The sequence below is a fragment of the Haemaphysalis longicornis genome, unplaced genomic scaffold (assembly GCF_048455015.1).
Source record: "Haemaphysalis longicornis isolate Haplotype H1 unplaced genomic scaffold, Haemaphysalis longicornis Haplotype H1 scaffold_3, whole genome shotgun sequence".
Taxonomy (NCBI): domain Eukaryota; kingdom Metazoa; phylum Arthropoda; class Arachnida; order Ixodida; family Ixodidae; genus Haemaphysalis; species Haemaphysalis longicornis.
Window position 1 is genome coordinate 136,208,020 of NW_027526335.1, and position 13,473 is coordinate 136,221,492.

A 13,473-nucleotide genomic window follows, 5' to 3' on the forward strand; every position below is an offset into this window, starting at 1 on the left:
CTCCTTTTTTAACGACCAGGGTAAGCACCTGTTCCTTGCTTTCTATCACGCCGACATTTACCGCCCTCTTCCTAAACCCAAAGTAGCTCGTTTTCTCGCACGTTCTCTCTTGAGAAGCCCGCCGTGAAAACAAAACCAAAACAAACGTCAAACCTCTTTACAATATCAGTATATATGTCAATTACTTTATGTGTATTCACTTTTTGTGTTTAAAAACCTTAAATTTAAGTTATAAACACATTTTAGACTTTGAAAGCAGAAAGATAATTACAAACATTACAGTAGTAACACAATTTTCGTCAAACATAGAGGTGCTGCATTTGAAGTCTGGCAACTATCTCTCACTTTTGTATGTGTTTTTTCATGGCGTTTTGTGCCGAGTGGTTGGTGGCGTGATTTAATCTGTTTTATCTATTTCAAGCTTAAATCATAGTTATAGAAGCTTTATGGGTGATGTCTACCCTTCTAACCTACGCGTGTGTTGAACATGGGGACCCCGGAAGAACGATCATCGCCGGATAAAATACTGCGCGTCAAAAGTGGATGACATTGCATCAGAACAAAGCGTGTTCGTGTGTCCGCGAGATGAAGACGACAGTGAAGGAGAATTTTACGTTGGAAACATCGTTTTTGCTCGGGTAAGTACGCATTTTTTATTATTCTGTATTTGGTTGGAACGAGTTCTGGTGTTTATGGGTCAGTAATTCGCTAGACCCCCATCTCGTTTGCTCTGAGAGCCTACGTGAGTTAGTATACTTGTTTGGCGCCCAGTCCACCGTTTCCGCAGAAGTCAGCATCAATTTACGCTGAAGCTAGACCTTGGCTACGATGCTCGCGCTATGGTACACGGCTGCTAATAATTTCACATCACGCAAGGCTCTTTAACACCGGGGCGTTTGTTTATGTGTCTCTCAAACAGTGCCTTTGCGGTTGCAGATCGCAGTTGCAATTTCGCGTGAGTGGCACAACGCTGTGATTAGTCCTCCCTCGTGAATACCCGCGGTATACCAAGAAATAACATGAACAGGAGGTTCCCTGGAAGTGCATGTGAAAACGCGTACACGTGATTCCATGGCTGGCGTCTCTTCTTCCCCCCCCCCCCTCCTTCACGAATTCCGTGCAGTGCGCTTCGCAGCTATTGCGCTCGCGAGACCGGCGACCGTACGCCTCGCGGTCTTCGGGCCGCGATATGTGTGCTGTTCTCGTGAAGCTCGACAACAGCGAAATTGCCGTACTCGCTCGCCAACGCGCCCCGACAGCGTACGCGTCGACCGGGTGCTGACGGAGTTGTGCTGGAAGAAAAGCAGGCAAGAGATGAGGGCGCACGAGGTGTAATTAAACATGAGAATTTACAAAGTGCAAGGTGGAGAAAATTGTATGCAAGGGCCGGAAACGGTGAGAGAGTTCGGGCCGCGCGCCAGCGAGCGAGTGCGGTAATTTACGTTGCCGAGTTTCACGAGTCCGGCACGAATATGACGACGCCCGTCTGAGAGTTTATAGAGGTATAGAATTCACATACGTGCAAATTTAAGGTGAAATGCGCGCATGTGGCCTCGCAGGGAGTTAGCATAGTCTCGGGGTAGTGGGGGAGATTTCACAACGCCTACGAGGCGCCTGCCGATTCTGTCAGAGTAGCTCTCGGGAAGTCTGGGGCTTGATATCAGAGGCATATGTATTGTTTAAATTAGTGCAGAAAATTGAGCCAATTCGCAAGTTCTCATTTTCGCAAAACCGCAGGCCATACAGAGACTAACAAGAAAGCTGTAGGCACTCACTCAACTCGATTTATATTGGAGAATTGAACGTGCAGATACAAGTCAGACATTGAAATGGAGGAGCCTCAACTATCACACACCAGTTCCGATCAGGGGCGGATCCAGGTTTTTTCTGAGAGGGGGGTCAGCTTCAATCAGTGATGATGATCATCATCATGTGGAGGAGGAGCGGGAGGAGTCTTTTTTATTTGCAAATATTTCGGAAAAGCAAAAAATTTAAGAAATATAAAAAATCGTTACCTAGACTTTCTCTACCACCTGAGGGGTCATTCAAAAATTAAGGGAGGGGTCAGGACATCCGGACCCCCCCTCTGGATCCGCCAATGGTTCCGATTGAAAGCAAGGGATACAGATGAGCTGCTAGCATGCGTTCCATGCAAATTAGCTCAGTAGCTAGCTTTGCATATATTATGCATACCCCACTCACAGTACCTGCGGGTCTAATAAATACATTCTTACTGTGACCTAAATTTCACTTGGGGTGTTCCGGGAATGTTTTTATTAGTGCCTTGGAGGTTACTGTGTTTAAACGATTAAAAATCTACTTGATGTAAGCATTCGTGCTTTGTGTGTGCTCTTCTTGTATTTCAACAAGTGTCAGCACACTCACAGATTATGCACCTGCAGGTGCTGCTGCTGGCTGTCCTGGGTCAGCTGCCTTCCAGTCCAGTTTCAAAGGCTTTGCCAGGGCCTCCCTTGGCCAACCGACACTGCACCTGCTGTACCCGAGTACTGCCTGGCCTTTCGTTGGTGCTCCGTACGCTTTGCCGCCAGGAATGGTCATTCATCCATCATCTGGCCGCTTGGACCACCCGTTCAGAAGTCAGCGCATTTGCTCGACACATCGGTCCAGGCACTGCTGCCATATCGGTGCACCCACCGATTATGTATTTTCAGGTTAGTTATTGCATGTTGTGGAACTTGCCATGATGTATACCTGTTAGCAGTGCTGTGGCCTCTGATTATTTGAAACATTTTCATGAAGCAGTGCTGTGCGTATGGAGCGTGTCATTGCTTAGCAGAGATATTGAAGAGAATCTGGGGCTGACGACTAAAGGGCAAGAAGAGAAATTGAACTGACTTTGAAGCAAGTATTCGTATGTAATCAAGCCAAGCAAACATTTAGAATCTTTCGATATGGTTTTAAACTTGCAATACAAACTGGTCTACTTCAGATCATACTGGTAATAATCATACTATACCGAAAAGTACATCCCGCAGTCTGTAGAATTCTGACAGCGCTTTTTTCGCAGTCTCTCATGACAGGCACTAATCTCAATGGTTGGAAGATAGTCAAGGTAGCAACAGTCTTTAAATCAGGAGACGGTACTTCACCATTAAATTTCCCTAACAAGCACCATATGCAAGGTCAGGAAACATTTCATCCACTCTCAGGTCGCTAATTATTTATAAAATCACAATATCACATTCGAGTATCACCACGGTTTTCACAAGGGTTACTTGAGAAACACAACTTTCAGGATTTGTTCACGATCTACATTGATCCATTGACACAGGCTTACAAACTGCGGTAGTTTTTCTCGATTTTTCTAAAGCATTCAATCGCATTGCACACCACAGACTACTTCTCAAACTTCACCCTAATGTCCTCACTTGAGCAAAAGATTTTCATTCTTCTCAAATGCAGTTTACTTCTAATAACTATATACTTCTTTTGCTCGTGCCACTTTGTTGTCCCCCCAGGCAGGTTGCTTGGTCTATCTTCCATGTTGCATATCCTCCCATGTAGGTCTATTTGCAGATGATGTTGTAATTTATCACACAATTTCTTTCAACTACTACCGTCAATGCTTTCAATCTGATCTTAACACAATTAACTCCTGGTGCTGCAAATGGCTAATGTCGCTTATCTCTCAAACAAAGTGCATGACTTTAACGGTGGCAAGTCTCGGATTGTAAATACTTACTTCATTAACAACAGCCTGATTACCTCTTGAGACAAAGGTGTTTTGGTAGGCCGGTAGGGGAGGGGGGATTGCATGGTGGATTTCAAAAGGTACATCGATTGGGAAAATAAGACGTGTGATTAATATTTTCATTTGCACTTCAAAACTCGCTTTATTTCATATGTTTAACCCACTGCCGTGGCTAGGGTGGTGTGCTGTGGAGGCGAATGTCGGTTAGATACCGCTCGGTGTAGCCGCTTTTCAGATGGAGGCAACACGTAAAGACGCCCGTGTTTGGAGATTTCGATGCGCACAAAAATACCCAGATGGTCAAAATTAATGCGTCACACAATTTCTTTCAACTACTACCGTCAGTGCTTTCAATCTGATCTTAACACAATTAACTCCTGGTGCTGCAAATGGCTAATGTCGCTTATCTCTAAAACAAAGTGCATGACTTTAACGGTGGCAAGTCTCGGATTGTAAATACTTACTTCATTAACAACAGCCTGATTACCTCTTGAGACAAAGGTGTTTTGGTAGGCCGGTAGGGGAGGGGGGATTGCATGGTGGATTTCAAAAGGTACATCGATTGGGAAAATAAGACGTGTGATTAATATTTTCATTTGCACTCCAAAACTCGCTTTATTTCATATGTTTAACCCACTGCCGTGGCTAGGGTGGTGTGCTGTGGAGGCGAATGTCGGTTAGATACCGCTCGGTGTAGCCGCTTTTCAGATGGAGGCAACACGTAAAGACGCCCGTGTTTGGAGATTTCGATGCGCACAAAAATACCCAGATGGTCAAAATTAATGCGAAGCCTTCCCCTACAGTGCTCCCCATATCCCAAGTGTAGCTTTGGCGTGTTAAACCACCGTTTTTTTTTTTCATGTTTTTGGTATAGTACCAGCTGCTGTAGCAGGTGCAACTTAAAGGTAAAATTATACATAATGTTTCCAAGAGCTAAATATAAAGGCCATATTGAAGTGCGTTCATGGGTCTATCTCATAGCAGTAGTGAAAGGTTATATACTCTGGTGCAGGTTAAGAACGCCAATGGCTCATGTGGTGTAGTCCAGTGTTTGACGGAATGCCGTGTAGGCAGGTAAAAGCATTATTGCAGTGATGAAACGTAGGTCACTGACCAAGTCAAGAAAGCCATTTAACGGTTTGTTGCTTGTTCACGGTGAGCATGTGTCGTGGAAAACGAAGCTATATATTGGGCATTACGCGGCGCAATGAGTTTGCATAGATATGGTGCAGATTGCCATCCATTATGTTGATAATGTTGGGCGTCGTCTGAACAATGAGGGACTCGAGCAGTAATCGAGAAGATAGATTGCACTCAGTTGTCAGTAATTTTGTCTTGTTCCAGTCGACCACGTGTCCCGTCCTCTCACGGTGCTCTGCCAGTGGACTTGTTTTTGCATGGCCCTTGTTCACTTCGTTCCAATGCTGCATTAATCTTCTGTGCAGATTGCCCGTTTCGCCAATGTACACTGATTTGCATTGAGCGCATGGAATCTAATAAACAATACCCGGTAGCTTGGAGCGTGAGAGGGGGTCTCTCACGCTGACAATGTCAGAACGCAGCTTGCTAGTGGGCACATGCACAATGTATGCACTGCGTGTCTTGAAAATGTGTGCGAGAGTTTCACCGATGTGTGGGACGTAGGTAATTGCTGCACGTTTTGATGCAGTCGTTGTCCTGAATATAATGCCTAAAGCATTATATTCAGAAAGAAGCGAAGAGGGCGACTAGCAAGAATCCCCATTGACATTAGCAGGCAGAAGCGTCCACAAGGCCCGTGTCAAAACGTGCTGCAATTCTCGTCCTACACATCAATCAAACTTTCGCACGCATTTTCAAGAAACACATTGTGCACATCGTGCAGGTGCCCACTAGCAAGCTATGTTCTGACATTGTCAGCGTGAAAGACCCCCTCTCACGCTTCAAGCTTCCAGGTGTTGTTTATGTTTTGAACAAAAAAAGTGCCATTTAAACGTGACACCTCCTTCCTTGCCGATTTCTGATGCCTGATTGTTCAGTTTGTGGGGATACGTTTAGCAGATTGCTCACATGTCTAACCTGTATTTGTGCTTGAGCAGTCAAACGCTGATGTTAGCAGTGAAGTAGGTGAAAATTGTAGTTTGATTGTAGTTGTGTGCAGATTACCTACATTGTGTTAATTCGTAGAAAAGCAAAATTGAGGTAACCCTGCTAACTGTTCCGCATTGCAGCATTTTATTATGCGAACGTTAAGGAGTTCAGCTGCTTGTTAAAGGTGAAATAAACAGTGGTACAAAAAGAAGAGCATCTACTAAACAGAAATATCTTCACAATCGCAGGATGCCAACGGTCCGCCTACCAACTTGTGTCCTGCATCGTTTCTGCTGGCTGGAGCAGTTCATGGAGCATTTTCCAGCTTCTCAAAGTTTGTGGTCAAGCACTCCTCCAAGTGAAAGATGCCGCAGAGGGATCTTTTGTTTTAATGCCACAATTTCACGTGCTCAGCAGCAAATTTACTCGTAAGGCTTTTTAAATATTCATCACCCAAGAGGGCATGTTACCTTCGTCTTCGGTGGAATGTGTCTGCACTCAGGTTATTTGTGAGAGAAACAAGTGGACCACGTCATGAGAGTCATTGAGGCCTTGTTGATTGTGCATGCTTCTGAAATGACATTTTCATTAAGCTGAATACTTTCCACATATTACGATTTGTGAACAAATTATGGTAAAAGTCATGATTAGTTGTACTACACTGCAGGAAGGAAATGCCAACATACGTTTTAAGCACCTCTGATATTTCAGATCGTTGGCTGGTGAGCAATAAAACAAAACTGAAATTTTTTTAAAGTAAAATCAAATATTCGTTGTCACCAGTGCATGACCATAGTAAAAGCTATCTAGTCACCAAATTTAGAATTAGACACGAAATGCCAAGAAAAATAGGGAAATAAACTAGACAGCTGGCTACAATAAACCAATTCGTAAAATTCCTCAATGTCTATCAAGTGATGATTCAGGCGGGTTAGTTAAGATGTCAGTGGGTTTACACACCCAACTTGCAGGGAAGCACATGAGCTCCCAATATTAACATGTTTTTAGTGAAGAACGTCTTCCTTCATTAAGCTGCTTTGCACATTGATGCCAGTCTGATAAATGTCCTGAATTTTTGTTATGATCAATCTTTGTATGGGAACCATATATTTTTATATGATGTCGCTGTGTATTTCTGAAACTGTATCTAGTCACTAATTCCAATTTGTCGTGGTCAGGTTTTTTCAACTAATTCGTAGCTTTTTTAACAATTATGGTATATTTTGTGTGCCTAAAGGAATGCCTCATTGCATGTTTAGCCTATGTAGTGTTGAAAGCGGACATTTTGCTTCAAAGTGTAATGTCGGGCTAGCAACAAGGTACTTCGCTTGCTGCTCACTTTCATTCATGCCATTATTTTTTATATTATCATTTAAAATTAAAAGCCCACCAATTTGCTGTCGTTTTAATTTTGTCACCTACTTTATACTTTCTTTTTTTTTCAACTTTGTGTAAGGATTGACTATCCATATTTTTATGATACCAAGGCGTTGGACTGGGCTAGCTGGTACATCTTTGAACGGATGAAAAACCATAGGAAAACCCAGGACACAGAAGAGAACGACGGGACAAACTTGTGCCGTCATTCTGTTTTAACTGTTTCCTGTGTTTACCACTGGTTTTTTATGCATTCAAACATTTTTTATGAGTTTGTTGAACAGTGATTAGTTTAGGTGTGTTCAAACAATTGTTGGCTGCGAAGGCTCCCTGTAGCATTTGTATAAGTGCTCTCTGCTTTTTTTTTTTGAGCCAATACCCCACCACCAGTCTTCATGAGGTGGTCTTTTGTAGAAATAAGTTGAAATAAATATTTGTTTGCATTTCTTTACATGTTTTGAAAGAATTTCTTGTTCATTCTTGTTTCATTCAACCCCGTTTCAGAATCCTGCTTAAGGCATTTCCTCTGTTATTTTTTTTCAGAACCAGGAAGGGTGCTCATCCTCGGTTCTTGCTGAAGCAGCAGTATCCATACTTCACACGTGAGCTCTGAACACACAGTAATTATGGTATGAAACATTCTACCAGTATAAGCCTGCTTTGTAGACGTCATTGTAGATGTCAAAGCTCTTGACAGTGTAGTCCAATGTCTGGTGTAACGGGCAATGTCTACAACTTGTAAAAATTAATTTTGTGGCTATAATGTTTGTGATTATTTTAAAATGCACGTCAACTACTATTTAGAATCGCTGTCTAAATTGGCAGCCATTTTCCTGGTGGATACAGAAAGTGAAAAAGCGCATGTGTAGAGATTTCAGTGCACCTTAAATGTCCCAAATTTGCTAAAGCTAATCCAAAGCCCTCCTTGTGGTGCACTTCATATCCCATGTACAGTTTTGCGTAAAAACAGCTAAAAATTTATGATCAATTTAAACTTATTTTAATGTTTTTAAATGCAAATATTCTCAGTTTAAGCTGCCATATTTAGAGTAAAATATTTTGTAACAATTATATAGCTACCAAAGGTTTACAGAAAAGCTTTTTGCTTTTGGTTGTGCACCTTCTTATCAAAAGAAAAATGTTGTTAAGAAAGGCAGAAGAAACCCAACTATGGAAATAGCAAACCCTAAAGCTGCGGATAGAATGAATGTTTTGTAGAGAATCTTTTGCTGATTTCAGTTCTAGTCAACTCTAAAAAAGTCTATCGACGTAGAATGCTTACCGTGAGGCACCTCGTAATACTAGCCAAAACTAATGGGCCCTGGCTGTTGGCTTTTCATTTGCAACAGTGACAAATGACCCCACATCCACCGGCAGGGACATAATGCAAGGCACCATGTACAAGCTAGCCTCATGATAAAATAATGTTTTATGAACAATGACATTACATTTCAACCATGGGCATCACCAGGGAACTTGTATGCATTGTTCTGTGATGTTTGCAGTTCTTGTTATTGCTATGTGGGGTCATTTAGTCTAAAGGTATGTTTATAAAACTCCAAATACCACCAAACCTTGCAAGTGCTGTACCATATGAATATTTTTCCGTAAAGCAAAAAGAATAATGCAAACGAAAATAAATGGCTTGGGTACCCAACTTTTATAAGTAGATTATGAGCCGCAGTACGGAGGGAACTATATTATGAGCCGCATTACGGAGGAAACTATACATTTTGCATTTGGTCTTCCTTGATATTGAACCTTCCTGCTCAGCTCAAGAATAAGGCACTAAACATTGCAGGTAGCTACCTTGATTGGAAGTTTGATGCAATACTAAGAAGCCAAGGGTTTTAAGGTTCAATGAAGTTTTGTGTGGTTGAAGTGTTGCACACCTAATTGCTTTCACTGCACAGCATGGTTAGGCTCTGCAGTGAATCTCGAAGGATGTGTACTGCAGTTCGGCAAAGTGAACATATAATTGGTTTTTTACGAAGTTTTGGGTAATTAACTACCTCTAAAGTTATAACTGTACTGAGATGTGGCTCCTGACTTTTTAAATTGATGTTTTAACAATCGGTGACACAAGTTCAAGGAAATTATCAGCTGATGTTGAGCTTCAATGGAATGTCTCACAGAACCGAGCTTGGAAAGCACGAATGTTTCATACCATAATCGTGTGTGATATTGTGCAATATGTGGTTTCACACCTGCTGCGCCATTTATGAACCGAGGATGACGCACCCTTCTTGTACCCCTTTAGGTGGGTGCTTTTGCAGAAAAAGCTCCTACAGATTGGGGTGCTAAGTAGCACCCTAGGATACTTTTAGGCGGAAAAGGGTGTTTATAAGGCACCTGTCTTCTGGGGTGCTTCACAGAGGGTGCTCCTGCGGCGACAAAATCCAAGCACCCTAAAGGGCGTAAAATATTCAGTTTTTAGGGTGCTCCTGCGGCGACAAGCTGAAGCACCCTTTTGGGCGTAAAAATTTTTAGTGTGCAGGATGGGTACAAGAAAGAACTACTGCCTTCGCGTTCAGACCATATAAGCAGACTTTTGTGACCCGAGTTCTTCTATTTTCTCTCCAGGCTTCATTCTCCAATGTCACCGCTGTGGAGGGCTAATCTCCTTGCAGGGGATTACAAATCTATAGCGTAAAACTGAGGGCGATTAGCCATGTTTAAAACGCAGGTGCAAGTACGTGCTATAAAAAGTGTATGTTTTTTTCTTACGTACTCTGCATCGGGTTACTCCGGATAAGAAGCTGTCAAACATGTCGCTAGACACTACCCTTTTACTAAACGTTTCGTCATCAACGTTTAAATTCTTGTATAGGACATAGAAAAGTAGGACGGTACGCTCGACCGCTTGCGGATCTTCCGCATGTGGAGAATCATTTGCGGATGTGCCTTACTTTGCCAATTTCTGACGGTCCCCAGGGCCATGAAAACAGTCACTGACCTTTTGCCTGCCGCGCAACGTACTGGCCACACACCAACCAAAGCTAGTCCATGCAGCGTAGTCTGCTCCGAAGTGGAAATACAATAAATCGGTTAGTTACCTTTCAATTTTGAACAAGAAGTAGTAAGCAAGTTTTCTGCGCGACGTAGTTAATAAACTTTTTATGATAATTTAAAGAGATGACCACCTTATTAATAATAGTGACAAAATGTCCGAAGCGAAGGAATGGACGCGAAACAAAGAAAAGAGAAATCCGGCGCAGGTAATTAAAACAGACAAGTAAAGGTAAACTATCATGGGTGAAAACGGCATCGATGTAAATGTTGAGTCGCCCGACACGCTACGATCCCAGCAGCCAATCAGTTTCTGTCACCGATTTCATGCGTGGGACGTAAGAAATTCCTTACGACAGCGCTTCAGGACACCCATGTAAACGCCAGAGGTCATTCAACCCTCGAGGGCTGCGTTTTGCAGCAACAACTTGAATGGGAAACATCTGCCGATACGCGCGCCAGAGAAAAAATAATTCCAAAACGGCAATGTACAGCTTCTAAATCTTGGTCGTCGAGTACCATTACTGAATACCAGCCGGTTGCCTGAAACGGCTCCGCGCGCCTGGCCAAAAAACAGCAAGGCTTGTGCAGATCCGCTGAGGCGGAAGCAACGATCGGTCTGCTAATGGCACACTCAGCTCCTGGCGGGAATGAACACTCGGTATTCCCTAGGCTCTCAGTAACGGCTGCGACGGCTGTACCTTCGGAAGAGAGATACAACAAATTTGTTACTGTCTCTCAAATTCGCCGTGCAACACAAAGAAGTCAAAGGATGTTTCGAAACGCGCGACTATATGAGTGTGTATTGGGCTGAAGATACTCGGCTCGGTGGCTTTGTTTTTCGCTTCTTCGAGCTTTACGATTTCTCTGCAGAAAGCCATGAATGCTCCCCGGCTGTCCATGCAAATTTATTACGCGTCTCGGGCATGTGGTTGATGCCACAGCACATGCTGAGTTTGGGAACCACCAGAACATGCGTTGATGTTCATTCGATCTTTTTACGTATGGTTCTTTTTTTATAAAGACGCTGCGAACATAACTGAACGTTTCATTTGGTCTTGCGATTAGCTTCACTTATACTATAGTGGACTTGTTTATAACAACTTATGCATTGCCATTGCGATATCGCTTTATAACTTCTAAAAAGGAACGTCTAGGCTAAGAAGTGGATAATCGTGAAGAGCTTTGGTCTTTGGTGTCACTCTTGTGGTGAATTGTAAATATATTGTCACCGTATTTTTTCAGTGGTACATTTGACGTCCAAAGCCACTGTAAAAATAATTTTTTCGGCTTTTCGGGCACTAGTCATTCCTCCCCTCCCCCATTTTTTACCGGTTCTAAGGCTGTTCCTTCGCCACGTGTGGCTTCTCTCGTCGTTCTCTCGAGCCTTTTTCCGCATTGCATTTTTAGTGCTGAAACATTGGAGCCAAGCTAGTCTTTTTAGCACTTTTTCTTGCTATAACATTGCAGGAAACTAAACCTGCTTAGAAATATTCCGCACCTCTTATATCTCGGGGCTGCTGTTTGTTTTGTTGCCACCAGTGATTCCAGTACACGCATTCTTTCTCCCAATGGAGAACTTGCCAGTTCCTGGGATCTCGTTCCTTTGGTTGGTGTTTCTTTTATCCGTACCATGTCCCAGGCCTCAAAGGCACTGTTTCTCCTTCCGATAATAAATTTTGACAACTCCACAAGATTGGTCCGCTCTTCGTTACCCACACTGCTATATCCAACCGTTGACACTCAGTTCTTTCGGATTCTGCGGTTTTTTACCAGTTTGTGGTTCAGCTGCTCGACGTGTTGTAGCTTCTTCTGAGTCTGATCCATCATTTAGTATTTTTGCCTTTATTTCTCTATTGTTAGGGCCGCGACGTTTTACTGAAGCGCTATTTTAAATTCTTGCACGCTGTCTCTCACTGGTTTCATGCGTTTTTAATAGTTATCTTTTTCTGAACTTATATGTTTCCCAGACTCTGTATGCACCTCACTAACTTGCGATTAGCGCTCTTGGCCTTGCTCAGCACATCAACACCGTGCACAATGCCGCCACTGATGCGTAGAATGAGGTCGATTCCATGTTTGGTTTCATCGTGTGGGCTTATTTTTGTCCTTTCATCGTTGATTCGATTAAAAAAGAATGCATCCATTTTCCTGAGATAGTTTCTTTGTGCGAATTCACCGGATACGTCGCCCCAGATAATCCGGCTACCTACCCCGAAATTTGCACTGCGCGTTTTTCTACCTGCCTCTTCCCTACTTTTTCTTAAAGTTTCTAATGACAACAGCTCTAAGCATTTGCGTTATACATTGTCTACTCGCCATCCTCGTAGAAAATGTCAACAGCAATATCTTTGTAGACCGACGTTTGGGCACAGGCATGCAAAACCTTTACGTTGTGCATCCTAGGTAGCTTCATCCTAGTAACCGCGACCCCGTGGCCAATGCTGTAAAGTTCTTCCGCGTTCTTTGCAATCAATTGTTCATCAACAAACGTACGCTGAACTCTTTCTGCTCTTCAAGCCACCGGTAGCGCAGAATCTGCCCGCTATTCAACACCTTATCTCTCTCATGGATTGTTCTTCATTCTGTGCCACCACCAACCATTCACTAATAGCTTGCGTGTGTGCTGCCAGTCCTTGCCTGTGCATAATCTTTGCGGAATGCAGCAAGAACGTAACTGGCGAGCCCAGCAAGAAACATAGGCGAACCAAAAACATGCGTTTGCTCCTTCAGCGACAACAAAAAGCAATTCTGCTTACATCCTTTATGACTTCGAGCAAACATTTGAATCAGTCGATACTCTCCTTGTTTAAAGTTCGCTTTGATTTCCTGCTTGTTTCTAACAGCATAGCGGGAAGATATCGAGGTGTCGGAGTGGGGCGCACACTTTTATGCTCCCAAAAGACTCGCTAAGGTTTCCCAGCGCAAACGTTATTTGTTTTGAAACATTAACAGTGTTTTTTACGCCGGCATAAATACTCTGCAAGAGTGATTTTCGTTGCTATAACAGCACAGTCTATATATTAGCTTTTTGTGTCTTAGAACATTTGGCGATGGCTCTACTGCTTAAGACTAAATTGAGCTCCCACAGCCCTCTAGTTACACACCGACAGTGAAACTCAACGAGTCATGGTTGTTTGTTCATGCAGTGCGTGCAAAATGCTGTAATTTATATTATACTTTTGTTCTTATCAGGTTACACAACAACTTCTATCGATTCCCGGCCGCGGCGGCCACTTTTTGTTTGGAGGTGAAAAGCGAAAACGCCGGCGCGCTAGAAATTTTGGCCCACCTTAAAGATCCCA

At 43.1% G+C, this 13,473-nt stretch overlaps 1 long non-coding RNA gene across 1 annotated transcript; it reads left to right on the top strand.

The window, feature by feature from the left end:
• The first annotated feature begins 364 nt into the window (after nucleotides 1–364).
• On the top strand, nucleotides 365–7,604 carry LOC144175110 (uncharacterized). The gene is made up of 3 exons (XR_013323616.1): nucleotides 365–638; nucleotides 2,403–2,672; nucleotides 6,031–7,604. It is a non-coding gene; the product is annotated as an uncharacterized LOC144175110 (long non-coding RNA).
• Nucleotides 7,605–13,473: the final 5,869 nt, after the last annotated feature.